General features: G+C 42.7%; 42 non-coding genes across 42 annotated transcripts; all 42 read right to left on the bottom strand.

Moving 5' to 3' along the window:
* Positions 1-1,098: 1,098 nt before the first annotated feature.
* Positions 1,099-1,170, bottom strand: trnap-cgg (transfer RNA proline (anticodon CGG)). The gene has a single exon. It is a non-coding gene; the product is annotated as a tRNA-Pro (tRNA).
* A 238-nt stretch (positions 1,171-1,408) lies between these two features.
* On the bottom strand, positions 1,409-1,480 carry trnap-agg (transfer RNA proline (anticodon AGG)). Its single transcript has one exon. It is a non-coding gene; the product is annotated as a tRNA-Pro (tRNA).
* A 247-nt stretch (positions 1,481-1,727) lies between these two features.
* On the bottom strand, positions 1,728-1,799 carry trnap-cgg (transfer RNA proline (anticodon CGG)). The gene has a single exon. It is a non-coding gene; the product is annotated as a tRNA-Pro (tRNA).
* A 241-nt stretch (positions 1,800-2,040) lies between these two features.
* Positions 2,041-2,112, bottom strand: trnap-agg (transfer RNA proline (anticodon AGG)). Its single transcript has one exon. It is a non-coding gene; the product is annotated as a tRNA-Pro (tRNA).
* Positions 2,113-3,006: 894 nt separating this feature from the next.
* trnap-cgg (transfer RNA proline (anticodon CGG)) lies at positions 3,007-3,078 on the bottom strand. The gene has a single exon. It is a non-coding gene; the product is annotated as a tRNA-Pro (tRNA).
* A 238-nt stretch (positions 3,079-3,316) lies between these two features.
* trnap-agg (transfer RNA proline (anticodon AGG)) lies at positions 3,317-3,388 on the bottom strand. Its single transcript has one exon. It is a non-coding gene; the product is annotated as a tRNA-Pro (tRNA).
* A 556-nt stretch (positions 3,389-3,944) lies between these two features.
* On the bottom strand, positions 3,945-4,016 carry trnap-agg (transfer RNA proline (anticodon AGG)). Its single transcript has one exon. It is a non-coding gene; the product is annotated as a tRNA-Pro (tRNA).
* Positions 4,017-4,910: 894 nt separating this feature from the next.
* trnap-cgg (transfer RNA proline (anticodon CGG)) lies at positions 4,911-4,982 on the bottom strand. The gene has a single exon. It is a non-coding gene; the product is annotated as a tRNA-Pro (tRNA).
* Positions 4,983-5,220: 238 nt separating this feature from the next.
* Positions 5,221-5,292, bottom strand: trnap-agg (transfer RNA proline (anticodon AGG)). Its single transcript has one exon. It is a non-coding gene; the product is annotated as a tRNA-Pro (tRNA).
* Positions 5,293-5,542: 250 nt separating this feature from the next.
* On the bottom strand, positions 5,543-5,614 carry trnap-cgg (transfer RNA proline (anticodon CGG)). The gene has a single exon. It is a non-coding gene; the product is annotated as a tRNA-Pro (tRNA).
* A 238-nt stretch (positions 5,615-5,852) lies between these two features.
* On the bottom strand, positions 5,853-5,924 carry trnap-agg (transfer RNA proline (anticodon AGG)). Its single transcript has one exon. It is a non-coding gene; the product is annotated as a tRNA-Pro (tRNA).
* Positions 5,925-6,171: 247 nt separating this feature from the next.
* On the bottom strand, positions 6,172-6,243 carry trnap-cgg (transfer RNA proline (anticodon CGG)). The gene has a single exon. It is a non-coding gene; the product is annotated as a tRNA-Pro (tRNA).
* Positions 6,244-6,484: 241 nt separating this feature from the next.
* Positions 6,485-6,556, bottom strand: trnap-agg (transfer RNA proline (anticodon AGG)). The gene has a single exon. It is a non-coding gene; the product is annotated as a tRNA-Pro (tRNA).
* A 556-nt stretch (positions 6,557-7,112) lies between these two features.
* Positions 7,113-7,184, bottom strand: trnap-agg (transfer RNA proline (anticodon AGG)). The gene has a single exon. It is a non-coding gene; the product is annotated as a tRNA-Pro (tRNA).
* An 894-nt stretch (positions 7,185-8,078) lies between these two features.
* On the bottom strand, positions 8,079-8,150 carry trnap-cgg (transfer RNA proline (anticodon CGG)). Its single transcript has one exon. It is a non-coding gene; the product is annotated as a tRNA-Pro (tRNA).
* Positions 8,151-8,388: 238 nt separating this feature from the next.
* Positions 8,389-8,460, bottom strand: trnap-agg (transfer RNA proline (anticodon AGG)). Its single transcript has one exon. It is a non-coding gene; the product is annotated as a tRNA-Pro (tRNA).
* Positions 8,461-8,707: 247 nt separating this feature from the next.
* Positions 8,708-8,779, bottom strand: trnap-cgg (transfer RNA proline (anticodon CGG)). The gene has a single exon. It is a non-coding gene; the product is annotated as a tRNA-Pro (tRNA).
* A 241-nt stretch (positions 8,780-9,020) lies between these two features.
* On the bottom strand, positions 9,021-9,092 carry trnap-ugg (transfer RNA proline (anticodon UGG)). The gene has a single exon. It is a non-coding gene; the product is annotated as a tRNA-Pro (tRNA).
* A 250-nt stretch (positions 9,093-9,342) lies between these two features.
* On the bottom strand, positions 9,343-9,414 carry trnap-cgg (transfer RNA proline (anticodon CGG)). The gene has a single exon. It is a non-coding gene; the product is annotated as a tRNA-Pro (tRNA).
* Positions 9,415-10,615: 1,201 nt separating this feature from the next.
* Positions 10,616-10,687, bottom strand: trnap-ugg (transfer RNA proline (anticodon UGG)). The gene has a single exon. It is a non-coding gene; the product is annotated as a tRNA-Pro (tRNA).
* A 1,219-nt stretch (positions 10,688-11,906) lies between these two features.
* On the bottom strand, positions 11,907-11,978 carry trnap-cgg (transfer RNA proline (anticodon CGG)). Its single transcript has one exon. It is a non-coding gene; the product is annotated as a tRNA-Pro (tRNA).
* A 238-nt stretch (positions 11,979-12,216) lies between these two features.
* On the bottom strand, positions 12,217-12,288 carry trnap-agg (transfer RNA proline (anticodon AGG)). The gene has a single exon. It is a non-coding gene; the product is annotated as a tRNA-Pro (tRNA).
* An 879-nt stretch (positions 12,289-13,167) lies between these two features.
* trnap-cgg (transfer RNA proline (anticodon CGG)) lies at positions 13,168-13,239 on the bottom strand. Its single transcript has one exon. It is a non-coding gene; the product is annotated as a tRNA-Pro (tRNA).
* A 238-nt stretch (positions 13,240-13,477) lies between these two features.
* Positions 13,478-13,549, bottom strand: trnap-agg (transfer RNA proline (anticodon AGG)). Its single transcript has one exon. It is a non-coding gene; the product is annotated as a tRNA-Pro (tRNA).
* A 557-nt stretch (positions 13,550-14,106) lies between these two features.
* Positions 14,107-14,178, bottom strand: trnap-agg (transfer RNA proline (anticodon AGG)). Its single transcript has one exon. It is a non-coding gene; the product is annotated as a tRNA-Pro (tRNA).
* A 1,538-nt stretch (positions 14,179-15,716) lies between these two features.
* Positions 15,717-15,788, bottom strand: trnap-cgg (transfer RNA proline (anticodon CGG)). The gene has a single exon. It is a non-coding gene; the product is annotated as a tRNA-Pro (tRNA).
* A 238-nt stretch (positions 15,789-16,026) lies between these two features.
* Positions 16,027-16,098, bottom strand: trnap-agg (transfer RNA proline (anticodon AGG)). The gene has a single exon. It is a non-coding gene; the product is annotated as a tRNA-Pro (tRNA).
* Positions 16,099-16,345: 247 nt separating this feature from the next.
* On the bottom strand, positions 16,346-16,417 carry trnap-cgg (transfer RNA proline (anticodon CGG)). The gene has a single exon. It is a non-coding gene; the product is annotated as a tRNA-Pro (tRNA).
* A 256-nt stretch (positions 16,418-16,673) lies between these two features.
* On the bottom strand, positions 16,674-16,745 carry trnap-agg (transfer RNA proline (anticodon AGG)). The gene has a single exon. It is a non-coding gene; the product is annotated as a tRNA-Pro (tRNA).
* Positions 16,746-17,636: 891 nt separating this feature from the next.
* Positions 17,637-17,708, bottom strand: trnap-cgg (transfer RNA proline (anticodon CGG)). Its single transcript has one exon. It is a non-coding gene; the product is annotated as a tRNA-Pro (tRNA).
* A 241-nt stretch (positions 17,709-17,949) lies between these two features.
* Positions 17,950-18,021, bottom strand: trnap-ugg (transfer RNA proline (anticodon UGG)). The gene has a single exon. It is a non-coding gene; the product is annotated as a tRNA-Pro (tRNA).
* Positions 18,022-18,259: 238 nt separating this feature from the next.
* Positions 18,260-18,331, bottom strand: trnap-agg (transfer RNA proline (anticodon AGG)). The gene has a single exon. It is a non-coding gene; the product is annotated as a tRNA-Pro (tRNA).
* Positions 18,332-19,222: 891 nt separating this feature from the next.
* trnap-cgg (transfer RNA proline (anticodon CGG)) lies at positions 19,223-19,294 on the bottom strand. Its single transcript has one exon. It is a non-coding gene; the product is annotated as a tRNA-Pro (tRNA).
* Positions 19,295-20,498: 1,204 nt separating this feature from the next.
* Positions 20,499-20,570, bottom strand: trnap-cgg (transfer RNA proline (anticodon CGG)). Its single transcript has one exon. It is a non-coding gene; the product is annotated as a tRNA-Pro (tRNA).
* A 241-nt stretch (positions 20,571-20,811) lies between these two features.
* trnap-ugg (transfer RNA proline (anticodon UGG)) lies at positions 20,812-20,883 on the bottom strand. Its single transcript has one exon. It is a non-coding gene; the product is annotated as a tRNA-Pro (tRNA).
* A 253-nt stretch (positions 20,884-21,136) lies between these two features.
* trnap-ugg (transfer RNA proline (anticodon UGG)) lies at positions 21,137-21,208 on the bottom strand. Its single transcript has one exon. It is a non-coding gene; the product is annotated as a tRNA-Pro (tRNA).
* Positions 21,209-22,093: 885 nt separating this feature from the next.
* trnap-ugg (transfer RNA proline (anticodon UGG)) lies at positions 22,094-22,165 on the bottom strand. Its single transcript has one exon. It is a non-coding gene; the product is annotated as a tRNA-Pro (tRNA).
* Positions 22,166-22,418: 253 nt separating this feature from the next.
* trnap-agg (transfer RNA proline (anticodon AGG)) lies at positions 22,419-22,490 on the bottom strand. The gene has a single exon. It is a non-coding gene; the product is annotated as a tRNA-Pro (tRNA).
* A 1,523-nt stretch (positions 22,491-24,013) lies between these two features.
* On the bottom strand, positions 24,014-24,085 carry trnap-ugg (transfer RNA proline (anticodon UGG)). Its single transcript has one exon. It is a non-coding gene; the product is annotated as a tRNA-Pro (tRNA).
* Positions 24,086-24,338: 253 nt separating this feature from the next.
* Positions 24,339-24,410, bottom strand: trnap-agg (transfer RNA proline (anticodon AGG)). The gene has a single exon. It is a non-coding gene; the product is annotated as a tRNA-Pro (tRNA).
* Positions 24,411-25,295: 885 nt separating this feature from the next.
* On the bottom strand, positions 25,296-25,367 carry trnap-ugg (transfer RNA proline (anticodon UGG)). The gene has a single exon. It is a non-coding gene; the product is annotated as a tRNA-Pro (tRNA).
* A 253-nt stretch (positions 25,368-25,620) lies between these two features.
* On the bottom strand, positions 25,621-25,692 carry trnap-ugg (transfer RNA proline (anticodon UGG)). Its single transcript has one exon. It is a non-coding gene; the product is annotated as a tRNA-Pro (tRNA).
* Between the last annotated feature and the right edge of the window lie 398 nt (positions 25,693-26,090).

Genomic DNA, 26,090 nt, shown 5'->3' with positions numbered 1-26,090 from the left:
ACATTTTTGCCAAAACGTTACAATGCTGGTATATGCACGGCAGTGGCTAAATTGTGGAAGAAACATTGTTTTAAGGGACAAGGTTTTTGGCTCACTTAATTTAACAGTCAACACTAGCCAAAGACATATTCTGGGCTTGTCCGGGATTTGGACCCGGGACCTCTCGCACCCTAAGCGAGAATCATACACCTAGACCAACAAGCCAATAAAATGACTCATTATTTGATATCTGCCTGTCGAAATTCTCCATTGGCAGGCATATGAATAAAGCCGGCGTGTCTTGGCACAGAAAAAATGGTTGGTAATCTGCTAAGAAACTACATTTTAGCCCAAACGATACAACACCGGTACGGGCATGACATTGGCTAAATTGTGGAAGAAACATTGTTTTAAGGGACAAAGTTTTTGGCTCGCTTAATTTAACAGTTAACACCAGCCAAAGACATATTCTGGGCTCATCCGGGATTTGGACACGGGACCTCTCGCACCCAAAGCGAGAATCATACCCCTAGACCAACGAGCCATTAAGACATCTCATCGTTTGATGTTTGCCTGACGAAATTCACCATTGTTTGGCATGTGAATTAAGTTTTTGTCTTTTGGCAATAAAAGAATGCTGGGTGTTCTGCGAAGATGAACCAGCTACATTTTTGCCAAAACGTTACAATGCTGGTATATGCACGGCAGTGGCTAAATTGTGGAAGAAACATTGTTTTAAGGGACAAGGTTTTTGGCTCACTTAATTTAACAGTCAACACTAGCCAAAGACATATTCTGGGCTTGTCCGGGATTTGGACCCGGGACCTCTCGCACCCTAAGCGAGAATCATACACCTAGACCAACAAGCCAATAAAATGACTCATTATTTGATATCTGCCTGTCGAAATTCTCCATTGGCAGGCATATGAATAAAGCCGGCGTGTCTTGGCACAGAAAAAATGTTTGGTAATCTGCTAAGAAGCTACATTTTAGCCCAAACGATACAACACCGGTACGGGCATGACATTGGCTAAATTGTGGAAGAAACATTGTTTTAATAAGGGACAAAGTTTTGGGCTCGCTTAATTTAACAGTTAACACCAGCCAAAGACATATTCTGGGCTCGTCCGGGATTTGGACCCGGGACCTCTCGCACCCGAAGCGAGAATTATACCCCTAGACCAACGAGCCATTAAGACATCTCATCGTTTGATGTTTGCCTGACGAAATTCACCATTGTTTGGCATGTGAATTAAGTTTTTGTCTTTTGGCAATAAAAGAATGCTGGGTGTTCTGTGAAGATGAACCAGCTACATTTTTGCCAAAATGCTACAATGCTGGTATATGCACGGCAGTGGCTAAATTGTGGAAGAAACATTGTTTTTGGCTCACTTATTTAAACAGTCAACATTAGCCAAAGACATATTCTGGGCTCGTCCGGGATTTGGACCCGGGACCTCTCGCACCCTAAGCGAGAATCATACCCCTAGACCAACAAGCCAATTAAATGTCTCATTATTTGATATCTGCCTGACGAAATTCTCCATTGTCAGGCATATGAATAAAGTCGGCGTGTCTTGGCACAGAAAAAATGGTTGGTAATCTGCTAAGAAACTACATTTTAGCCCAAACGATACAACACCGGTACGGGCATGACATTGGCTAAATTGTGGAAGAAACATTGTTTTAAGGGACAAAGTTTTTGGCTCGCTTAATTTAACAGTTAACACCAGCCAAAGACATATTCTGGGCTCGTCCGGGATTTGGACCCGGGACCTCTCGCACCCGAAGCGAGAATCATACCCCTAGACCAACGAGCCATTAAAACATCTCATCGTTTGATGTTTGCCTGACGAAATTCACCTTTGTTAGGCATGTGAATTAAGTTGTTATCTTTTAGCAATAAAAGAATGCTGGGTGTTCTGCTAAGAAGATGAACCAGCTACATTTTTGCCAAAACGCTACAATGCTGGTATATGCACGGCAGTGGCTAAATTGTGGAAGAAACATTGTTTTTGGCTCACTTATTTAAACAGTCAACATTAGCCAAAGACATATTCTGGGCTCGTCCGGGATTTGGACCCGGGACCTCTCGCACCCTAAGCGAGAATCATACCCCTAGACCAACAAGCCAATTAAATGTCTCATTATTTGATATCTGCCTGTCGAAATTCTCCATTGGCAGGCATATGAATAAAGCCGGCGTGTCTTGGCACAGAAAAAATGTTTGGTAATCTGCTAAGAAGCTACATTTTAGCCCAAACGATACAACACCGGTACGGGCATGACATTGGCTAAATTGTGGAAGAAACATTGTTTTAAGGGACAAAGTTTTTGGCTCGCTTAATTTAACATTTAACACCAGCCAAAGACATATTCTGGGCTCGTCCGGGATTTGGACACGGGACCTCTCGCACCCGAAGCGAGAATCATACCCCTAGACCAACGAGCCACTAAGACATCTCATCGTTTGATGTTTGCCTGACGAAATTCACCATTGTTTGGCATGTGAATTAAGTTTTTGTCTTTTGGCAATAAAAGAATGCTGGGTGTTCTGTGAAGATGAACCAGCTACATTTTTGCCAAAATGCTACAATGCTGGTATATGCACGGCAGTGGCTAAATTGTGGAAGAAACATTGTTTTAAGGGACAAGGTTTTTGGCTCACTTAATTTAACAGTCAACACTAGCCAAAGACATATTCTGGGCTTGTCCGGGATTTGGACCCGGGACCTCTCGCACCCTAAGCGAGAATCATACACCTAGACCAACAAGCCAATAAAATGACTCATTATTTGATATCTGCCTGTCGAAATTCTCCATTGGCAGGCATATGAATAAAGCCGGCGTGTCTTGGCACAGAAAAAATGTTTGGTAATCTGCTAAGAAGCTACATTTTAGCCCAAACGATACAACACCGGTACGGGCATGACATTGGCTAAATTGTGGAAGAAACATTGTTTTAATAAGGGACAAAGTTTTGGGCTCGCTTAATTTAACAGTTAACACCAGCCAAAGACATATTCTGGGCTCGTCCGGGATTTGGACCCGGGACCTCTCGCACCCGAAGCGAGAATTATACCCCTAGACCAACGAGCCATTAAGACATCTCATCGTTTGATGTTTGCCTGACGAAATTCACCATTGTTTGGCATGTGAATTAAGTTTTTGTCTTTTGGCAATAAAAGAATGCTGGGTGTTCTGTGAAGATGAACCAGCTACATTTTTGCCAAAATGCTACAATGCTGGTATATGCACGGCAGTGGCTAAATTGTGGAAGAAACATTGTTTTTGGCTCACTTATTTAAACAGTCAACATTAGCCAAAGACATATTCTGGGCTCGTCCGGGATTTGGACCCAGGACCTCTCGCACCCTAAGCGAGAATCATACCCCTAGACCAACAAGCCAATTAAATGTCTCATTATTTGATATCTGCCTGTCGAAATTCTCCATTGGCAGGCATATGAATAAAGCCGGCGTGTCTTGGCACAGAAAAAATGTTTGGTAATCTGCTAAGAAGCTACATTTTAGCCCAAACGATACAACACCGGTACGGGCATGACATTGGCTAAATTGTGGAAGAAACATTGTTTTAAGGGACAAAGTTTTTGGCTCGCTTAATTTAACAGTTAACACCAGCCAAAGACATATTCTGGGCTCGTCCGGGTTTGGACACGGCACCTCTCGCACCCGAAGCGAGAATCATACCCCTAGACCAACGAGCCATTAAGACATCTCATCGTTTGATGTTTGCCTGACGAAATTCACCATTGTTTGGCATGTGAATTAAGTTTTTGTCTTTTGGCAATAAAAGAATGCTGGGTGTTCTGTGAAGATGAACCAGCTACATTTTTGCCAAAATGCTACAATGCTGGTATATGCACGGCAGTGGCTAAATTGTGGAAGAAACATTGTTTTTGGCTCACTTATTTAAACAGTCAACATTAGCCAAAGACATATTCTGGGCTCGTCCGGGATTTGGACCCGGGACCTCTCGCACCCTAAGCGAGAATCATACCCCTAGACCAACAAGCCAATTAAATGTCTCATTATTTGATATCTGCCTGTCGAAATTCTCCATTGGCAGGCATATGAATAAAGCCGGCGTGTCTTGGCACAGAAAAAATGTTTGGTAATCTGCTAAGAAGCTACATTTTAGCCCAAACGATACAACACCGGTACGGGCATGACATTGGCTAAATTGTGGAAGAAACATTGTTTTAAGGGACAAAGTTTTTGGCTCGCTTAATTTAACAGTTAACACCAGCCAAAGACATATTCTGGGCTCATCCGGGATTTGGACACGGGACCTCTCGCACCCAAAGCGAGAATCATACCCCTAGACCAACGAGCCATTAAGACATCTCATCGTTTGATGTTTGCCTGACGAAATTCACCATTGTTTGGCATGTGAATTAAGTTTTTGTCTTTTGGCAATAAAAGAATGCTGGGTGTTCTGCGAAGATGAACCAGCTATATTTTTGCCAAAACGTTACAATGCTGGTATATGCACGGCAGTGGCTAAATTGTGGAAGAAACATTGTTTTAAGGGACAAGGTTTTTGGCTCACTTAATTTAACAGTCAACACTAGCCAAAGACATATTCTGGGCTTGTCCGGGATTTGGACCCGGGACCTCTCGCACCCTAAGCGAGAATCATACACCTAGACCAACAAGCCAATAAAATGACTCATTATTTGATATCTGCCTGTCGAAATTCTCCATTGGCAGGCATATGAATAAAGCCGGCGTGTCTTGGCACAGAAAAAATGTTTGGTAATCTGCTAAGAAGCTACATTTTAGCCCAAACGATACAACACCGGTACGGGCATGACATTGGCTAAATTGTGGAAGAAACATTGTTTTAATAAGGGACAAAGTTTTGGGCTCGCTTAATTTAACAGTTAACACCAGCCAAAGACATATTCTGGGCTCGTCCGGGATTTGGACCCGGGACCTCTCGCACCCGAAGCGAGAATCATACCCCTAGACCAACGAGCCATTAAGACATCTCATCGTTTGATGTTTGCCTGACGAAATTCACCATTGTTTGGCATGTGAATTAAGTTTTTGTCTTTTGGCAATAAAAGAATGCTGGGTGTTCTGTGAAGATGAACCAGCTACATTTTTGCCAAAATGCTACAATGCTGGTATATGCACGGCAGTGGCTAAATTGTGGAAGAAACATTGTTTTTGGCTCACTTATTTAAACAGTCAACATTAGCCAAAGACATATTCTGGGCTCGTCCGGGATTTGGACCCGGGACCTCTCGCACCCTAAGCGAGAATCATACCCCTAGACCAACAAGCCAATTAAATGTCTCATTATTTGATATCTGCCTGACGAAATTCTCCATTGTCAGGCATATGAATAAAGTCGGCGTGTCTTGGCACAGAAAAAATGTTTGGTAATCTGCTAAGAAGCTACATTTTAGCCCAAACGATACAACACCGGTACGGGCATGACATTGGCTAAATTGTGGAAGAAACATTGTTTTAATAAGGGACAAAGTTTTGGGCTCGCTTAATTTAACAGTTAACACCAGCCAAAGACATATTCTGGGCTCGTCCGGGATTTGGACCCGGGACCTCTCGCACCCGAAGCGAGAATTATACCCCTAGACCAACGAGCCATTAAGACATCTCATCGTTTGATGTTTGCCTGACGAAATTCACCATTGTTTGGCATGTGAATTAAGTTTTTGTCTTTTGGCAATAAAAGAATGCTGGGTGTTCTGTGAAGATGAACCAGCTACATTTTTGCCAAAATGCTACAATGCTGGTATATGCACGGCAGTGGCTAAATTGTGGAAGAAACATTGTTTTTGGCTCACTTATTTAAACAGTCAACATTAGCCAAAGACATATTCTGGGCTCGTCCGGGATTTGGACCCGGGACCTCTCGCACCCTAAGCGAGAATCATACCCCTAGACCAACAAGCCAATTAAATGTCTCATTATTTGATATCTGCCTGACGAAATTCTCCATTGTCAGGCATATGAATAAAGTCGGCGTGTCTTGGCACAGAAAAAATGGTTGGTAATCTGCTAAGAAACTACATTTTAGCCCAAACGATACAACACCGGTACGGGCATGACATTGGCTAAATTGTGGAAGAAACATTGTTTTAAGGGACAAAGTTTTTGGCTCGCTTAATTTAACAGTTAACACCAGCCAAAGACATATTCTGGGCTCGTCCGGGATTTGGACCCGGGACCTCTCGCACCCGAAGCGAGAATCATACCCCTAGACCAACGAGCCATTAAAACATCTCATCGTTTGATGTTTGCCTGACGAAATTCACCTTTGTTAGGCATGTGAATTAAGTTGTTATCTTTTAGCAATAAAAGAATGCTGGGTGTTCTGCTAAGAAGATGAACCAGCTACATTTTTGCCAAAACGCTACAATGCTGGTATATGCACGGCAGTGGCTAAATTGTGGAAGAAACATTGTTTTTGGCTCACTTATTTAAACAGTCAACATTAGCCAAAGACATATTCTGGGCTCGTCCGGGATTTGGACCCGGGACCTCTCGCACCCTAAGCGAGAATCATACCCCTAGACCAACAAGCCAATTAAATGTCTCATTATTTGATATCTGCCTGTCGAAATTCTCCATTGGCAGGCATATGAATAAAGCCGGCGTGTCTTGGCACAGAAAAAATGTTTGGTAATCTGCTAAGAAGCTACATTTTAGCCCAAACGATACAACACCGGTACGGGCATGACATTGGCTAAATTGTGGAAGAAACATTGTTTTAAGGGACAAAGTTTTTGGCTCGCTTAATTTAACAGTTAACACCAGCCAAAGACATATTCTGGGCTCGTCCGGGTTTGGACACGGCACCTCTCGCACCCGAAGCGAGAATCATACCCCTAGACCAACGAGCCATTAAGACATCTCATCGTTTGATGTTTGCCTGACGAAATTCACCATTGTTTGGCATGTGAATTAAGTTTTTGTCTTTTGGCAATAAAAGAATGCTGGGTGTTCTGTGAAGATGAACCAGCTACATTTTTGCCAAAATGCTACAATGCTGGTATATGCACGGCAGTGGCTAAATTGTGGAAGAAACATTGTTTTTGGCTCACTTATTTAAACAGTCAACATTAGCCAAAGACATATTCTGGGCTCGTCCGGGATTTGGACCCGGGACCTCTCGCACCCTAAGCGAGAATCATACCCCTAGACCAACAAGCCAATTAAATGTCTCATTATTTGATATCTGCCTGTCGAAATTCTCCATTGGCAGGCATATGAATAAAGCCGGCGTGTCTTGGCACAGAAAAAATGTTTGGTAATCTGCTAAGAAGCTACATTTTAGCCCAAACGATACAACACCGGTACGGGCATGACATTGGCTAAATTGTGGAAGAAACATTGTTTTAAGGGACAAAGTTTTTGGCTCGCTTAATTTAACAGTTAACACCAGCCAAAGACATATTCTGGGCTCATCCGGGATTTGGACACGGGACCTCTCGCACCCAAAGCGAGAATCATACCCCTAGACCAACGAGCCATTAAGACATCTCATCGTTTGATGTTTGCCTGACGAAATTCACCATTGTTTGGCATGTGAATTAAGTTTTTGTCTTTTGGCAATAAAAGAATGCTGGGTGTTCTGCGAAGATGAACCAGCTATATTTTTGCCAAAACGTTACAATGCTGGTATATGCACGGCAGTGGCTAAATTGTGGAAGAAACATTGTTTTAAGGGACAAGGTTTTTGGCTCACTTAATTTAACAGTCAACACTAGCCAAAGACATATTCTGGGCTTGTCCGGGATTTGGACCCGGGACCTCTCGCACCCTAAGCGAGAATCATACACCTAGACCAACAAGCCAATAAAATGACTCATTATTTGATATCTGCCTGTCGAAATTCTCCATTGGCAGGCATATGAATAAAGCCGGCGTGTCTTGGCACAGAAAAAATGTTTGGTAATCTGCTAAGAAGCTACATTTTAGCCCAAACGATACAACACCGGTACGGGCATGACATTGGCTAAATTGTGGAAGAAACATTGTTTTAATAAGGGACAAAGTTTTGGGCTCGCTTAATTTAACAGTTAACACCAGCCAAAGACATATTCTGGGCTCGTCCGGGATTTGGACCCGGGACCTCTCGCACCCGAAGCGAGAATCATACCCCTAGACCAACGAGCCATTAAGACATCTCATCGTTTGATGTTTGCCTGACGAAATTCACCATTGTTTGGCATGTGAATTAAGTTTTTGTCTTTTGGCAATAAAAGAATGCTGGGTGTTCTGTGAAGATGAACCAGCTACATTTTTGCCAAAATGCTACAATGCTGGTATATGCACGGCAGTGGCTAAATTGTGGAAGAAACATTGTTTTTGGCTCACTTATTTAAACAGTCAACATTAGCCAAAGACATATTCTGGGCTCGTCCGGGATTTGGACCCGGGACCTCTCGCACCCTAAGCGAGAATCATACCCCTAGACCAACAAGCCAATTAAATGTCTCATTATTTGATATCTGCCTGACGAAATTCTCCATTGTCAGGCATATGAATAAAGTCGGCGTGTCTTGGCACAGAAAAAATGGTTGGTAATCTGCTAAGAAACTACATTTTAGCCCAAACGATACAACACCGGTACGGGCATGACATTGGCTAAATTGTGGAAGAAACATTGTTTTAAGGGACAAAGTTTTTGGCTCGCTTAATTTAACAGTTAACACCAGCCAAAGACATATTCTGGGCTCGTCCGGGATTTGGACCCGGGACCTCTCGCACCCGAAGCGAGAATCATACCCCTAGACCAACGAGCCATTAAAACATCTCATCGTTTGATGTTTGCCTGACGAAATTCACCTTTGTAAGGCATGTCAATTAAGTTGTTATCTTTTGGCAATAAAAGAATGCTGGGTGTTCTGCTAAGAAGATGAACCAGCTACATTTTTGCCAAAACGCTACAATGCTGGTATTTGCACGTCAGTGGCTAAATTGTGGAAGAAACATTGTTTTAGGCTCACTTATTTAAACAGTCAACATTAGCCAAAGACATATTCTGGGCTCGTCCGGGATTTGGACCCGGGACCTCTCGCACCCAAAGCGAGAATCATACCCCTAGACCAACAAGCCAATAAAATGACTCATTATTTGATATCTGCCTGTCGAAATTCTCCATTGTCAGGCATATGAATGAAGCCGGCGTGTCTTGGCACAGAAAAAATGGTTGGTAATCTGCTAAGAAACTACATTTTAGCCCAAACGATACAACACCGGTACGGGCATGACATTGGCTAAATTGTGGAAGAAACATTGTTTTAATAAGGGACAAAGTTTTTGGCTCGCTTAATTTAACAGTTAACACCAGCCAAAGACATATTCTGGGCTCGTCCGGGATTTGGACCCGGGACCTCTCGCACCCGAAGCGAGAATCATACCCCTAGACCAACGAGCCATTAAGACATCTCATCGTTTGATGTTTGCCTGACGAAATTCACCATTGTTTGGCATGTGAATTAAGTTTTTGTCTTTTGGCAATAAAAGAATGCTGGGTGTTCTGCGAAGATGAACCAGCTACATTTTTGCCAAAATGCTACAATGCTGGTATATGCACGGCAGTGGCTAAATTGTGGAAGAAACATTGTTTTTGGCTCACTTATTTAAACAGTCAACATTAGCCAAAGACATATTCTGGGCTCGTTCGGGATTTGGACCCGGGACCTCTCGCACCCTAAGCGAGAATCATACCCCTAGACCAGGGGTCGGGAACCTTTTTGACTCAGAGAGCCATGAAAGCAAAATATTTGGAAATTTATTTCAGTGAGAGCCATATAATATATTTTAAGACTGAATTCAACTAAATGTGAGTATAATAAGCCTCTGAATTTATTGTTTTAAATAATGTTGTTGTAATACTCACAATTAATGCGACTTCTGCGACTTCTGCCGCTTTACATTCGACCGTTTCATCGATGCAATTTTGTCATTGCAAATTAAGCACACCGCAGAACCTGCTCTCTCCACAAAGGCAAATTCTTCAGTCCATTCGTCCTGAAATGTACGATACTCCTCATCCTTTTTTCTTTTCGCCATCTTCTTCGTTGAAGGGTTAGCTTTGAGCTGACGACCGAGAACACTGAGTCAAAAGGGGGCGTTTACCTGTTTACCCAGCAACGGCCAACGTCAGCTATTATCATCCAATAAAAATAATGGACAATTGCTCATGCAGCCAACTGCAGCCCTGAACAGGACATGAGCAGTGGAAAATCGATGGATGGATTAAAACAAGTGATAATATTTTATGTTTTATCTGAAAAGCCGAAATCTGCGAGCCAGATGCAATCATCAAAAGAGCCACACCTGGCTCGCGAGCCATAGGTTCCCGACCCCTGCCCTAGACCAACGAGCCAATTAAATGTCTCATTATTTGATATCTGCCTGACGAAATTCTCCATTGTCAGGCATATGAATAAAGTCGGCGTGTCTTGGCACAGAAAAAATGGTTGGTAATCTGCTAAGAAACTACATTTTAGCCCAAACGATACAACACCGGTACGGGCATGACATTGGCTAAATTGTGGAAGAAACATTGTTTTAAGGGACAAAGTTTTTGGCTCGCTTAATTTAACAGTTAACACCAGCCAAAGACATATTCTGGGCTCGTCCGGGATTTGGACCCGGGACCTCTCGCACCCAAAGCGAGAATCATACCCCTAGACCAACGAGCCATTAAGACATCTCATCGTTTGATGTTTGCCTGACGAAATTCACCATTGTTTGGCATGTGAATTAAGTTTTTGTCTTTTGGCAATAAAAGAATGCTGGGTGTTCTGCGAAGATGAACCAGCTACATTTTTGCCAAAACGTTACAATGCTGGTATATGCACGGCAGTGGCTAAATTGTGGAAGAAACATTGTTTTAAGGGACAAGGTTTTTGGCTCACTTAATTTAACAGTCAACACTAGCCAAAGACATATTCTGGGCTTGTCCGGGATTTGGACCCGGGACCTCTCGCACCCTAAGCGAGAATCATACACCTAGACCAACAAGCCAATAAAATGACTCATTATTTGATATCTGCCTGTCGAAATTCTCCATTGGCAGGCATATGAATAAAGCCGGCGTGTCTTGGCACAGAAAAAATGTTTGGTAATCTGCTAAGAAGCTACATTTTAGCCCAAACGATACAACACCGGTACGGGCATGACATTGGCTAAATTGTGGAAGAAACATTGTTTTAAGGGACAAAGTTTTTGGCTCGCTTAATTTAACAGTTAACACCAGCCAAAGACATATTCTGGGCTCATCCGGGATTTGGACATGGGACCTCTCGCACCCAAAGCGAGAATCATACCCCTAGACCAACGAGCCATTAAGACATCTCATCGTTTGATGTTTGCCTGACGAAATTCACCATTGTTTGGCATGTGAATTAAGTTTTTGTCTTTTGGCAATAAAAGAATGCTGGGTGTTCTGCGAAGATGAACCAGCTACATTTTTGCCAAAACGTTACAATGCTGGTATATGCACGGCAGTGGCTAAATTGTGGAAGAAACATTGTTTTAAGGGACAAGGTTTTTGGCTCACTTAATTTAACAGACAACACTAGCCAAAGACATATTCTGGGCTTGTCCGGGATTTGGACCCGGGACCTCTCGCACCCTAAGCGAGAATCATACACCTAGACCAACAAGCCAATAAAATGACTCATTATTTGATATCTGCCTGTCGAAATTCTCCATTGGCAGGCATATGAATAAAGCCGGCGTGTCTTGGCACAGAAAAAATGTTTGGTAATCTGCTAAGAAGCTACATTTTAGCCCAAACGATACAACACCGGTACGGGCATGACATTGGCTAAATTGTGGAAGAAACATTGTTTTAATAAGGGACAAAGTTTTGGGCTCGCTTAATTTAACAGTTAACACCAGCCAAAGACATATTCTGGGCTCGTCCGGGATTTGGACCCGGGACCTCTCGCACCCGAAGCGAGAATCATACCCCTAGACCAACGAGCCATTAAGGCATCTCATCGTTTGATGTTTGCCTGACGAAATTCACCATTGTTTGGCATGTGAATTAAGTTTTTGTCTTTTGGCAATAAAAGAATGCTGGGTGTTCTGTGAAGATGAACCAGCTACATTTTTGCCAAAATGCTACAATGCTGGTATATGCACGGCAGTGGCTAAATTGTGGAAGAAACATTGTTTTTGGCTCACTTATTTAAACAGTCAACATTAGCCAAAGACATATTCTGGGCTCGTCCGGGATTTGGACCCGGGACCTCTCGCACCCTAAGCGAGAATCATACCCCTAGACCAACAAGCCAATTAAATGTCTCATTATTTGATATCTGCCTGTCGAAATTCTCCATTGGCAGGCATATGAATAAAGCCGGCGTGTCTTGGCACAGAAAAAATGTTTGGTAATCTGCTAAGAAGCTACATTTTAGCCCAAACGATACAACACCGGTACGGGCATGACATTGGCTAAATTGTGGAAGAAACATTGTTTTAAGGGACAAAGTTTTTGGCTCGCTTAATTTAACAGTTAACACCAGCCAAAGACATATTCTGGGCTCGTCCGGGATTTGGACACGGGACCTCTCGCACCCGAAGCGAGAATCATACCCCTAGACCAACGAGCCATTAAGACATCTCATCGTTTGATGTTTGCCTGACGAAATTCACCATTGTTTGGCATGTGAATTAAGTTTTTGTCTTTTGGCAATAAAAGAATGCTGGGTGTTCTGTGAAGATGAACCAGCTACATTTTTGCCAAAATGCTACAATGCTGGTATATGCACGGCAGTGGCTAAATTGTGGAAGAAACATTGTTTTTGGCTCACTTATTTAAACAGTCAACATTAGCCAAAGACATATTCTGGGCTCGTCCGGGATTTGGACCCGGGACCTCTCGCACCCTAAGCGAGAATCATACACCTAGACCAACAAGCCAATAAAATGACTCATTATTTGATATCTGCCTGTCGAAATTCTCCATTGGCAGGCATATGAATAAAGCCGGCGTGTCTTGGCACAGAAAAAATGTTTGGTAATCTGCTAAGAAGCTACATTTTAGCCCAAACGATACAACACCGGTAAGGGCATGACATTGGCTAAATTGTGGAAGAAACATTGTTTTAATAAGGGACAAAGTTTTGGGCTCGCTTAATTTAACAGTTAACACCAGCCAAAGACATATTCTGGGCTCGTCCGGGATTTGGACCCGGGACCTCTCGCACCCGAAGCGAGAATCATACCCCTAGACCAACGAGCCATTAAGACATCTCATTGTTTGATGTTTGCCTGACGAAATTCACCATTGTTTGGCATGTGAATTAAGTTTTTGTCTTTTGGCAATAAAAGAATGCTGGGTGTTCTGTGAAGATGAACCAGCTACATTTTTGCCAAAACGCTACAATGCTGGTATATGCACGGCAGTGGCTAAATTGTGGAAGAAACATTGTTTTTGGCTCACTTATTTAAACAGTCAACATTAGCCAAAGACATATTCTGGGCTCGTCCGGGATTTGGACCCGGGACCTCTCGCACCCTAAGCGAGAATCATACCCCTAGACCAACAAGCCAATTAAATGTCTCATTATTTGATATCTGCCTGTCGAAATTCTCCATTGGCAGGCATATGAATAAAGCCGGCGTGTCTTGGCACAGAAAAAATGGTTGGTAATCTGCTAAGAAGCTACATTTTAGCCCAAACGATACAACACCGGTACGGGCATGACATTGGCTAAATTGTGGAAGAAACATTGTTTTAAGGGACAAAGTTTTTGGCTCGCTTAATTTAACAGTTAACACCAGCCAAAGACATATTCTGGGCTCGTCCGGGATTTGGACACGGGACCTCTCGCACCCGAAGCGAGAATCATACCCCTAGACCAACGAGCCATTAAGACATCTCATCGTTTGATGTTTGCCTGACGAAATTCACCATTGTTTGGCATGTGAATTAAGTTTTTGTCTTTTGGCAATAAAAGAATGCTGGGTGTTCTGTGAAGATGAACCAGCTACATTTTTGCCAAAATGCTACAATGCTGGTATATGCACGGCAGTGGCTAAATTGTGGAAGAAACATTGTTTTTGGCTCACTTATTTAAACAGTCAACATTAGCCAAAGACATATTCTGGGCTCGTCCGGGATTTGGACCCGGGACCTCTCGCACCCTAAGCGAGAATCATACCCCTAGACCAACAAGCCAATTAAATGTCTCATTATTTGATATCTGCCTGTCGAAATTCTCCATTGGCAGGCATATGAATAAAGCCGGCGTGTCTTGGCACAGAAAAAATGTTTGGTAATCTGCTAAGAAGCTACATTTTAGCCCAAACGATACAACACCGGTACGGGCATGACATTGGCTAAATTGTGGAAGAAACATTGTTTTAAGGGACAAAGTTTTTGGCTCGCTTAATTTAACAGTTAACACCAGCCAAAGACATATTCTGGGCTCATCCGGGATTTGGACACGGGACCTCTCGCACCCAAAGCGAGAATCATACCCCTAGACCAACGAGCCATTAAGACATCTCATCGTTTGATGTTTGCCTGACGAAATTCACCATTGTTTGGCATGTGAATTAAGTTTTTGTCTTTTGGCAATAAAAGAATGCTGGGTGTTCTGCGAAGATGAACCAGCTACATTTTTGCCAAAACGTTACAATGCTGGTATATGCACGGCAGTGGCTAAATTGTGGAAGAAACATTGTTTTAAGGGACAAGGTTTTTGGCTCACTTAATTTAACAGTCAACACTAGCCAAAGACATATTCTGGGCTTGTCCGGGATTTGGACCCGGGACCTCTCGCACCCTAAGCGAGAATCATACACCTAGACCAACAAGCCAATAAAATGACTCATTATTTGATATCTGCCTGTCGAAATTCTCCATTGGCAGGCATATGAATAAAGCCGGCGTGTCTTGGCACAGAAAAAATGGTTGGTAATCTGCTAAGAAACTACATTTTAGCCCAAACGATACAACACCGGTACGGGCATGACATTGGCTAAATTGTGGAAGAAACATTGTTTTAAGGGACAAAGTTTTTGGCTCGCTTAATTTAACAGTTAACACCAGCCAAAGACATATTCTGGGCTCATCCGGGATTTGGACACGGGACCTCTCGCACCCAAAGCGAGAATCATACCCCTAGACCAACGAGCCATTAAGACATCTCATCGTTTGATGTTTGCCTGACGAAATTCACCATTGTTTGGCATGTGAATTAAGTTTTTGTCTTTTGGCAATAAAAGAATGCTGGGTGTTCTGCGAAGATGAACCAGCTACATTTTTGCCAAAACGTTACAATGCTGGTATATGCACGGCAGTGGCTAAATTGTGGAAGAAACATTGTTTTAAGGGACAAGGTTTTTGGCTCACTTAATTTAACAGTCAACACTAGCCAAAGACGTATTCTGGGCTTGTCCGGGATTTGGACCCGGGACCTCTCGCACCCTAAGCGAGAATCATACACCTAGACCAACAAGCCAATAAAATGACTCATTATTTGATATCTGCCTGTCGAAATTCTCCATTGGCAGGCATATGAATAAAGCCGGCGTGTCTTGGCACAGAAAAAATGTTTGGTAATCTGCTAAGAAGCTACATTTTAGCCCAAACGATACAACACCGGTACGGGCATGACATTGGCTAAATTGTGGAAGAAACATTGTTTTAATAAGGGACAAAGTTTTGGGCTCGCTTAATTTAACAGTTAACACCAGCCAAAGACATATTCTGGGCTCGTCCGGGATTTGGACCCGGGACCTCTCGCACCCGAAGCGAGAATCATACCCCTAGACCAACGAGCCATTAAGACATCTCATCGTTTGATGTTTGCCTGACGAAATTCACCATTGTTTGGCATGTGAATTAAGTTTTTGTCTTTTGGCAATAAAAGAATGCTGGGTGTTCTGTGAAGATGAACCAGCTACATTTTTGCCAAAATGCTACAATGCTGGTATATGCACGGCAGTGGCTAAATTGTGGAAGAAACATTGTTTTTGGCTCACTTATTTAAACAGTCAACATTAGCCAAAGACATATTCTGGGCTCATCCGGGATTTGGACCCGGGACCTCTCGCACCCTAAGCGAGAATCATACCCCTAGACCAACAAGCCAATTAAATGTCTCATTATTTGATATCTGCCTGACGAAATTCTCCATTGTCAGGCATATGAATAAAGTCGGCGTGTCTTGGCACAGAAAAAATGGTTGGTAATCTGCTAAGAAACTACATTTTAGCCCAAACGATACAACACCGGTACGGGCATGACATTGGCTAAATTGTGGAAGAAACATTGTTTTAAGGGACAAAGTTTTTGGCTCGCTTAATTTAACAGTTAACACCAGCCAAAGACATATTCTGGGCTCGTCCGGGATTTGGACCCGGGACCTCTCGCACCCGAAGCGAGAATCATACCCCTAGACCAACGAGCCATTAAAACATCTCATCGTTTGATGTTTGCCTGACGAAATTCACCTTTGTTAGGCATGTGAATTAAGTTGTTATCTTTTAGCAATAAAAGAATGCTGGGTGTTCTGCTAAGAAGATGAACCAGCTACATTTTTGCCAAAACGCTACAATGCTGGTATATGCACGGCAGTGGCTAAATTGTGGAAGAAACATTGTTTTAAGGGACAAGGTTTTTGGCTCACTTAATTTAACAGTCAACACTAGCCAAAGACATATTCTGGGCTTGTCCGGGATTTGGACCCGGGACCTCTCGCACCCTAAGCGAGAATCATACCCCTAGACCAACAAGCCAATTAAATGTCTCATTATTTGATATCTGCCTGACGAAATTCTCCATTGTCAGGCATATGAATAAAGTCGGCGTGTCTTGGCACAGAAAAAATGGTTGGTAATCTGCTAAGAAACTACATTTTAGCCCAAACGATACAACACCGGTACGGGCATGACATTGGCTAAATTGTGGAAGAAACATTGTTTTAAGGGACAAAGTTTTTGGCTCGCTTAATTTAACAGTTAACACCAGCCAAAGACATATTCTGGGCTCGTCCGGGATTTGGACACGGGACCTCTCGCACCCAAAGCGAGAATCATACCCCTAGACCAACGAGCCATTAAGACATCTCATCGTTTGATGTTTGCCTAACGAAATTCACCATTGTTTGGCATGTGAATTAAGTTTTTGTCTTTTGGCAATAAAAGAATGCTGGGTGTTCTGCGAAGATGAACCAGCTACATTTTTGCCAAAACGTTACAATGCTGGTATATGCACGGCAGTGGCTAAATTGTGGAAGAAACATTGTTTTAAGGGACAAGGTTTTTGGCTCACTTAATTTAACAGTCAACACTAGCCAAAGACATATTCTGGGCTTGTCCTGGATTTGGACCCGGGACCTCTCGCACCCTAAGCGAGAATCATACCCCTAGACCAACTACCCAATTAAATGTCTCATTATTTGATATCTGCCTGACGAAATTCTCCATTGTCAGGCATATGAATAAAGTCGGCGTGTCTTGGCACAGAAAAAATGGTTGGTAATCTGCTAAGAAACTACATTTTAGCCCAAACGATACAACACCGGTACGGGCATGACATTGGCTAAATTGTGGAAGAAACATTGTTTTAAGGGACAAAGTTTTTGGCTCGCTTAATTTAACAGTTAACACCAGCCAAAGACATATTCTGGGCTCGTCCGGGATTTGGACCCGGGACCTCTCGCACCCGAAGCGAGAATCATACCCCTAGACCAACGAGCCATTAAAACATCTCATCGTTTGATATTTGCCTGACGAAATTCACCTTTGTTAGGCATGTGAATTAAGTTGTTATCTTTTAGCAATAAAAGAATGCTGGGTGTTCTGCTAAGAAGATGAACCAGCTACATTTTTGCCAAAACACTACAATGCTGGTATATGCACGGCAGTGGCTAAATTGTGGAAGAAACATTGTTTTAGGCTCACTTATTTAAACAGTCAACATTAGCCAAAGACATATTCTGGGCTCGTCCGGGATTTGGACCCGGGACCTCTCGCACCCAAAGCGAGAATCATACCCCTAGACCAACGAGCCATTAAGACATCTCATTGTTTGATGTTTGCCTGACGAAATTCACCATTGTTTGGCATGTGAATTAAGTTTTTGTCTTTTGGCAATAAAAGAATGCTGGGTGTTCTGCGAAGATGAACCAGCTACATTTTTGCCAAAACGTTACAATGCTGGTATATGCACGGCAGTGGCTAAATTGTGGAAGAAACATTGTTTTTGGCTCACTTATTTAAACAGTCAACATTAGCCAAAGACATATTCTGGGCTCGTCCGGGATTTGGACCCGGGACCTCTCGCACCCTAAGCGAGAATCATACCCCTAGACCAACAAGCCAATTAAATGTCTCATTATTTGATATCTGCCTGACGAAATTCTCCATTGTCAGGCATATGAATAAAGTCGGCGTGTCTTGGCACAGAAAAAATGGTTGGTAATCTGCTAAGAAACTACATTTTAGCCCAAACGATACAACACCGGTACGGGCATGACATTGGCTAAATTGTGGAAGAAACATTGTTTTAAGGGACAAAGTTTTTGGCTCGCTTAATTTAACAGTTAACACCAGCCAAAGACATATTCTGGGCTCGTCCGGGATTTGGACACGGGACCTCTCGCACCCAAAGCGAGAATCATACCCCTAGACCAACGAGCCATTAAGACATCTCATCGTTTGATGTTTGCGTGACGAAATTCACCATTGTTTGGCATGTGAATTAAGTTTTTGTCTTTTGGCAATAAAAGAATGCTGGGTGTTCTGCGAAGATGAACCAGCTACATTTTTGCCAAAACGTTACAATGCTGGTATATGCACGGCAGTGGCTAAATTGTGGAAGAAACATTGTTTTAAGGGACAAGGTTTTTGGCTCACTTAATTTAACAGTCAACACTAGCCAAAGACATATTCTGGGCTTGTCCGGGATTTGGACCCGGGACCTCTCGCACCCTAAGCGAGAATCATACCCCTAGACCAACTACCCAATTAAATGTCTCATTATTTGATATCTGCCTGACGAAATTCTCCATTGTCAGGCATATGAATAAAGTCGGCGTGTCTTGGCACAGAAAAAATGGTTGGTAATCTGCTAAGAAACTACATTTTAGCCCAAACGATACAACACCGGTACGGGCATGACATTGGCTAAATTGTGGAAGAAACATTGTTTTAAGGGACAAAGTTTTTGGCTCGCTTAATTTAACAGTTAACACCAGCCAAAGACATATTCTGGGCTCGTCCGGGATTTGGACCCGGGACCTCTCGCACCCGAAGCGAGAATCATACCCCTAGACCAACGAGCCATTAAAACATCTCATCGTTTGATATTTGCCTGACGAAATTCACCTTTGTTAGGCATGTGAATTAAGTTGTTATCTTTTAGCAATAAAAGAATGCTGGGTGTTCTGCTAAGAAGATGAACCAGCTACATTTTTGCCAAAACGTTACAATGCTGGTATATGCACGGCAGTGGCTAAATTGTGGAAGAAACATTGTTTTTGGCTCACTTATTTAAACAGTCAACATTAGCCAAAGACATATTCTGGGCTCGTACGGGATTTGGACCCGGGACCTCTCGCACCCTAAGCGAGAATCATACCCCTAGACCAACAAGCCAATTAAATGTCTCATTATTTGATATCTGCCTGACGAAATTCTCCATTGTCAGGCATATGAATAAAGTCGGCGTGTCTTGGCACAGAAAAAATGGTTGGTAATCTGCTAAGAAACTACATTTTAGCCCAAACGATACAACACCGGTACGGGCATGACATTGGCTAAATTGTGGAAGAAACATTGTTTTAAGGGACAAAGTTTTTGGCTCGCTTAATTTAACAGTTAACACCAGCCAAAGACATATTCTGGGCTCGTCCGGGATTTGGACACGGGACCTCTCGCACCCAAAGCGAGAATCATACCCCTAGACCAACGAGCCATTAAGACATCTCATCGTTTGATGTTTGCCTGACGAAATTCACCATTGTTTGGCATGTGAATTAAGTTTTTGTCTTTTGGCAATAAAAGAATGCTGGGTGTTCTGCGAAGATGAACCAGCTACATTTTTGCCAAAACGTTACAATGCTGGTATATGCACGGCAGTGGCTAAATTGTGGAAGAAACATTGTTTTAAGGGACAAGGTTTTTGGCTCACTTAATTTAACAGTCAACACTTGCCAAAGACATATTCTGGGCTTGTCCGGGATTTGGACCCGGGACCTCTCGCACCCTAAGCAAGAATCATACCCCTAGACCAACGACCCAATTAAATGTCTCGTTATTTGATATCTGCCTGACGAAATTCTCCATTGTCAGGCATATGAATAAAGTCGGCGTGTCTTGGCACAGAAAAAATGGTTGGTAATCTGCTAAGAAACTACATTTTAGCCCAAACGATACAACACCGGTACGGGCATGACATTGGCTAAATTGTGGAAGAAACATTGTTTTAAGGGACAAAGTTTTTGGCTCGCTTAATTTAACAGTTAACACCAGCCAAAGACATATTCTGGGCTCGTCCGGGATTTGGACCCGGGACCTCTCGCACCCGAAGCGAGAATCATACCCCTAGACCAACGAGCCATTAAAACATCTCATCGTTTGATGTTTGCCTGACGAAATTCACCTTTGTTAGGCATGTGAATTAAGTTGTTATCTTTTAGCAATAAAAGAATGCTGGGTGTTCTGCTAAGAAGATGAACCAGCTACATTTTTGCCAAAACGCTACAATGCTGGTATATGCACGTCAGTGGCTAAATTGTGGAAGAAACATTGTTTTAGGCTCACTTATTTAAACAGTCAACATTAGCCAAAGACATATTCTGGGCTCGTCCGGGATTTGGACCCGGGACCTCTCGCACCCAAAGCAAGAATCATACCCCTAGACCAACGAGCCATTAAGACATCTCATCGTTTGATGTTTGCCTGACGAAATTCACCATTGTTTGGCATGTGAATTAAGTTTTTGTCTTTTGGCAATAAAAGAATGCTGGGTGTTCTGCGAAGATGAACCAGCTACATTTTTGCCAAAACGTTACAATGCTGGTATATGCACGGCAGTGGCTAAATTGTGGAAGAAACATTGTTTTAAGGGACAAGGTTTTTGGCTCACTTAATTTAACAGTCAACATTAGCCAAAGACATATTCTGGGCTCGTCCGGGATTTGGACCCGGGACCTCTCGCACCCAAAGCGAGAATCATACCCCTAGACCAACGAGCCATTAAGACATCTCATCGTTTGATGTTTGCCTGACGAAATTCACCATTGTTTGGCATGTGAATTAAGTTTTTGTCTTTTGGCAATAAAAGAATGCTGGGTGTTCTGCGAAGATGAACCAGCTACATTTTTGCCAAAACGTTACAATGCTGGTATATGCACGGCAGTGGCTAAATTGTGGAAGAAACATTGTTTTAAGGGACAAGGTTTTTGGCTCACTTAATTTAACAGTCAACACTAGCCAAAGACATATTCTGGGCTTGTCCGGGATTTGGACCCGGTACCTCTCGCACCCTAAGCGAGAATCATACCCCTAGACCAACGACCCAATTAAATGTCTCATTATTTGATATCTGCCTGACGAAATTCTCCATTGTCAGGCATATGAATAAAGTCGGCGTGTCTTGGCACAGAAAAAATGGTTGGTAATCTGCTAAGAAACTACATTTTAGCCCAAACGATACAACACCGGTACGGGCATGACATTGGCTAAATTGTGGAAGAAACATTGTTTTAAGGGACAAAGTTTTTGGCTCGCTTAATTTAACAGTTAACACCAGCCAAAGACATATTCTGGGCTCTTCCGGGATTTGGACCCGGGACCTCTCGCACCCGAAGCGAGAATCATACCCCTAGACCAACGAGCCATTAAAACATCTCATCGTTTGATGTTTGCCTGACGAAATTCACCTTTGTTAGGCATGTGAATTAAGTTGTTATCTTTTAGCAATAAAAGAATGCTGGATGTTCTGCTAAGAAGATGAACCAGCTACATTTTTGGCAATACGCTACAAAGCTGGTATATGCACGGCAGTGGCTAAATTGTGGAAGAAACATTGTTTTAGGCTCACTTATTTAAACAGTCAACATTAGCCAAAGACATATTCTGGGCTCGTCCGGGATTTGGACCCGGGACCTCTCGCACCCAAAGCAAGAATCATACCCCTAGACCAACGAGCCATTAAGACATCTCATCGTTTGATGTTTGCCTGACGAAATTCACCATTGTTTGGCATGTGAATTAAGTTTTTGTCTTTTGGCAATAAAAGAATGCTGGGTGTTCTGCGAAGATGAACCAGCTACATTTTTGCCAAAACGTTACAATGCTGGTATATGCACGGCAGTGGCTAAATTGTGGAAGAAACATTGTTTTAAGGGACAAGGTTTTTGGCTCACTTAATTTAACAGTCAACATTAGCCAAAGACATATTCTGGGCTCGTCCGGGATTTGGACCCGGGACCTCTCGCACCCTAAGCGAGAATCATACCCCTAGACCAACGAGCCATTAAGACATCTCATCGTTTGATGTTTGCCTGACGAAATTCACCATTGTTTGGCATGTGAATTAAGTTTTTGTCTTTTGGCAATAAAAGAATGCTGGGTGTTCTGCGAAGATGAACCAGCTACATTTTTGCCAAAACGTTACAATGCTGGTATATGCACGGCAGTGGCTAAATTGTGGAAGAAACATTGTTTTAAGGGACAAGGTTTTTGGCTCACTTAATTTAACAGTCAACACTAGCCAAAGACATATTCTGGGCTTGTCCGGGATTTGGACCCAGTACCTCTCGCACCCTAAGCGAGAATCATACCCCTAGACCAACGACCCAATTAAATGTGTCATTATTTGATATCTGCCTGACGAAATTCTCCATTGTCAGGCATATGAATAAAGTCGGCGTGTCTTGGCACAGAAAAAATGGTTGGTAATCTGCTAAGAAACTACATTTTAGCCCAAACGATACAACACCGGTACGGGCATGACATTGGCTAAATTGTGGAAGAAACATTGTTTTAAGGGACAAAGTTTTTGGCTCGCTTAATTTAACAGTTAACACCAGCCAAAGACATATTCTGGGCTCGTCCGGGATTTGGACCGGGGACCTCTCGCACCCGAAGCGAGAATCATACCCCTAGACCAACGAGCCATTGAAACATCTCATCGTTTGATGTTTGCCTGACGAAATTCACCTTTGTTAGGCATGTGAATTAAGTTGTTATCTTTTAGCAATAAAAGAATGCTGGGTGTTCTGCTAAGAAGATGAACCAGCTACATTTTTGCCAAAACGCTACAATGCTGGTATATGCACGGCAGTGGCTAAATTGTGGAAGAAACATTGTTTTAGGCTCACTTATTTAAACAGTCAACATTAGCCAAAGACATATTCTGGGCTCGACCGGGATTTGGACCCAGGACCTCTCGCACCCAAAGCGAGAATCATACCCCTAGACCAACGAGCCATTAAGACATCTCATCGTTTGATGTTTGCCTGACGAAATTCACCATTGTTTGGCATGTGAATTAAGTTTTTGTCTTTTGGCAATAAAAGAATGCTGGGTGTTCTGCGAAGATGAACCAGCTACATTTTTGCCAAAACGTTACAATGCTGGTATATGCACAGCAGTGGCTAAATTGTGGAAGAAACATTGTTTTAAGGGACAAAGTTTTTGGCTCGCTTAATTTAACAGTTAACACCAGCCAAAGACATATTCTGGGCTCTTCCGGGATTTGGACCCGGGACCTCTCGCACCCGAAGCGAGAATCATACCCCTAGACCAACGAGCCATTAAAACATCTCATCGTTTGATGTTTGCCTGACGAAATTCACCTTTGTTAGGCATGTGAATTAAGTTGTTATCTTTTAGCAATAAAAGAATGCTGGATGTTCTGCTAAGAAGATGAACCAGCTACATTTTTGGCAATACGCTACAAAGCTGGTATATGCACGGCAGTGGCTAAATTGTGGAAGAAACATTGTTTTAGGCTCACTTATTTAAACAGTCAACATTAGCCAAAGACATATTCTGGGCTCGTCCGGGATTTGGACCCGGGACCTCTCGCACCCAAAGCAAGAATCATACCCCTAGACCAACGAGCCATTAAGACATCTCATCGTTTGATGTTTGCCTGACGAAATTCACCATTGTTTGGCATGTGAATTAAGTTTTTGTCTTTTGGCAATAAAAGAATGCTGGGTGTTCTGCGAAGATGAACCAGCTACATTTTTGCCAAAACGTTACAATGCTGGTATATGCACGGCAGTGGCTAAATTGTGGAAGAAACATTGTTTTAAGGGACAAGGTTTTTGGCTCACTTAATTTAACAGTCAACATTAGCCAAAGACATATTCTGGGCTCGTCCGGGATTTGGACCCGGGACCTCTCGCACCCTAAGCGAGAATCATACCCCTAGACCAACGAGCCATTAAGACATCTCATCGTTTGATGTTTGCCTGACGAAATTCACCATTGTTTGGCATGTGAATTAAGTTTTTGTCTTTTGACAATAAAAGAATGCTGGGTGTTCTGCGAAGATGAACCAGCTACATTTTTGCCAAAACGTTACAATGCTGGTATATGCACGGCAGTGGCTAAATTGTGGAAGAAACATTGTTTTAAGGGACAAGGTTTTTGGCTCACTTAATTTAACAGTCAACACTAGCCAAAGACATATTCTGGGCTTGTCCGGGATTTGGACCCGGTACCTCTCGCACCCTAAGCGAGAATCATACCCCTAGACCAACGACCCAATTAAATGTCTCATTATTTGATATCTGCCTGACGAAATTCTCCATTGTCAGGCATATGAATAAAGTCGGCGTGTCTTGGCACAGAAAAAATGGTTGGTAATCTGCTAAGAAACTACATTTTAGCCCAAACGATACAACACCGGTACGGGCATGACATTGGCTAAATTGTGGAAGAAACATTGTTTTAAGGGACAAAGTTTTTGGCTCGCTTAATTTAACAGTTAACACCAGCCAAAGACATATTCTGGGCTCGTCCGGGATTTGGACCGGGGACCTCTCGCACCCGAAGCGAGAATCATACCCCTAGACCAACGAGCCATTGAAACATCTCATCGTTTGATGTTTGCCTGACGAAATTCACCTTTGTTAGGCATGTGAATTAAGTTGTTATCTTTTAGCAATAAAAGAATGCTGGGTGTTCTGCTAAGAAGATGAACCAGCTACATTTTTGCCAAAACGCTACAATGCTGGTATATGCACGGCAGTGGCTAAATTGTGGAAGAAACATTGTTTTAGGCTCACTTATTTAAACAGTCAACATTAGCCAAAGACATATTCTGGGCTCGTCCGGGATTTGGACCCGGGACCTCTCGCACCCAAAGCGAGAATCATACCCCTAGACCAACGAGCCATTAAGACATCTCATCGTTTGATGTTTGCCTGACGAAATTCACCATTGTTTGGCATGTGAATTAAGTTTTTGTCTTTTGGCAATAAAAGAATGCTGGGTGTTCTGCGAAGATGAACCAGCTACATTTTTGCCAAAACGTTACAATGCTGGTATATGCACAGCAGTGGCTAAATTGTGGAAGAAACATTGTTTTAAGGGACAAGGTTTTTGGCTCACTTAATTTAACAGTCAACATTAGCCAAAGACATATTCTGGGCTCGTCCGGGATTTGGACCCGGGACCTCTCGCACCCAAAGCGAGAATCATACCCCTAGACCAACGAGCCATTAAGACATCTCATCGTTTGATGTTTGCCTGACGAAATTCACCATTGTTTGGCATGTGAGTTAAGTTTTTGTCTTTTGGCAATAAAAGAATGCTGGGTGTTCTGCGAAGATGAACCAGCTACATTTTTGCCAAAACGTTACAATGCTGGTATATGCACGGCAGTGGCTAAATTGTGGAAGAAACATTGTTTTAAGGGACAAGGTTTTTGGCTCACTTAATTTAACAGTCAACACTAGCCAAAGACATATTCTGGGCTTGTCCGGGATTTGGACCCGGTACCTCTCGCACCCTAAGCGAGAATCATACCCCTAGACCAACGACCCAATTAAATGTCTCATTATTTGATATCTGCCTGACGAAATTCTCCATTGTCAGGCATATGAATAAAGTCGGCGT

The sequence above is a fragment of the Anarhichas minor genome, unplaced genomic scaffold (assembly GCF_050575085.1).
Source record: "Anarhichas minor isolate MPS153535 unplaced genomic scaffold, ASM5057508v1 ptg000025l, whole genome shotgun sequence".
NCBI lineage: Eukaryota > Metazoa > Chordata > Actinopteri > Perciformes > Anarhichadidae > Anarhichas > Anarhichas minor.
Note: the sequence above shows the minus strand (reverse complement) of the source record. Positions and strands in the feature narration are given on the sequence as shown.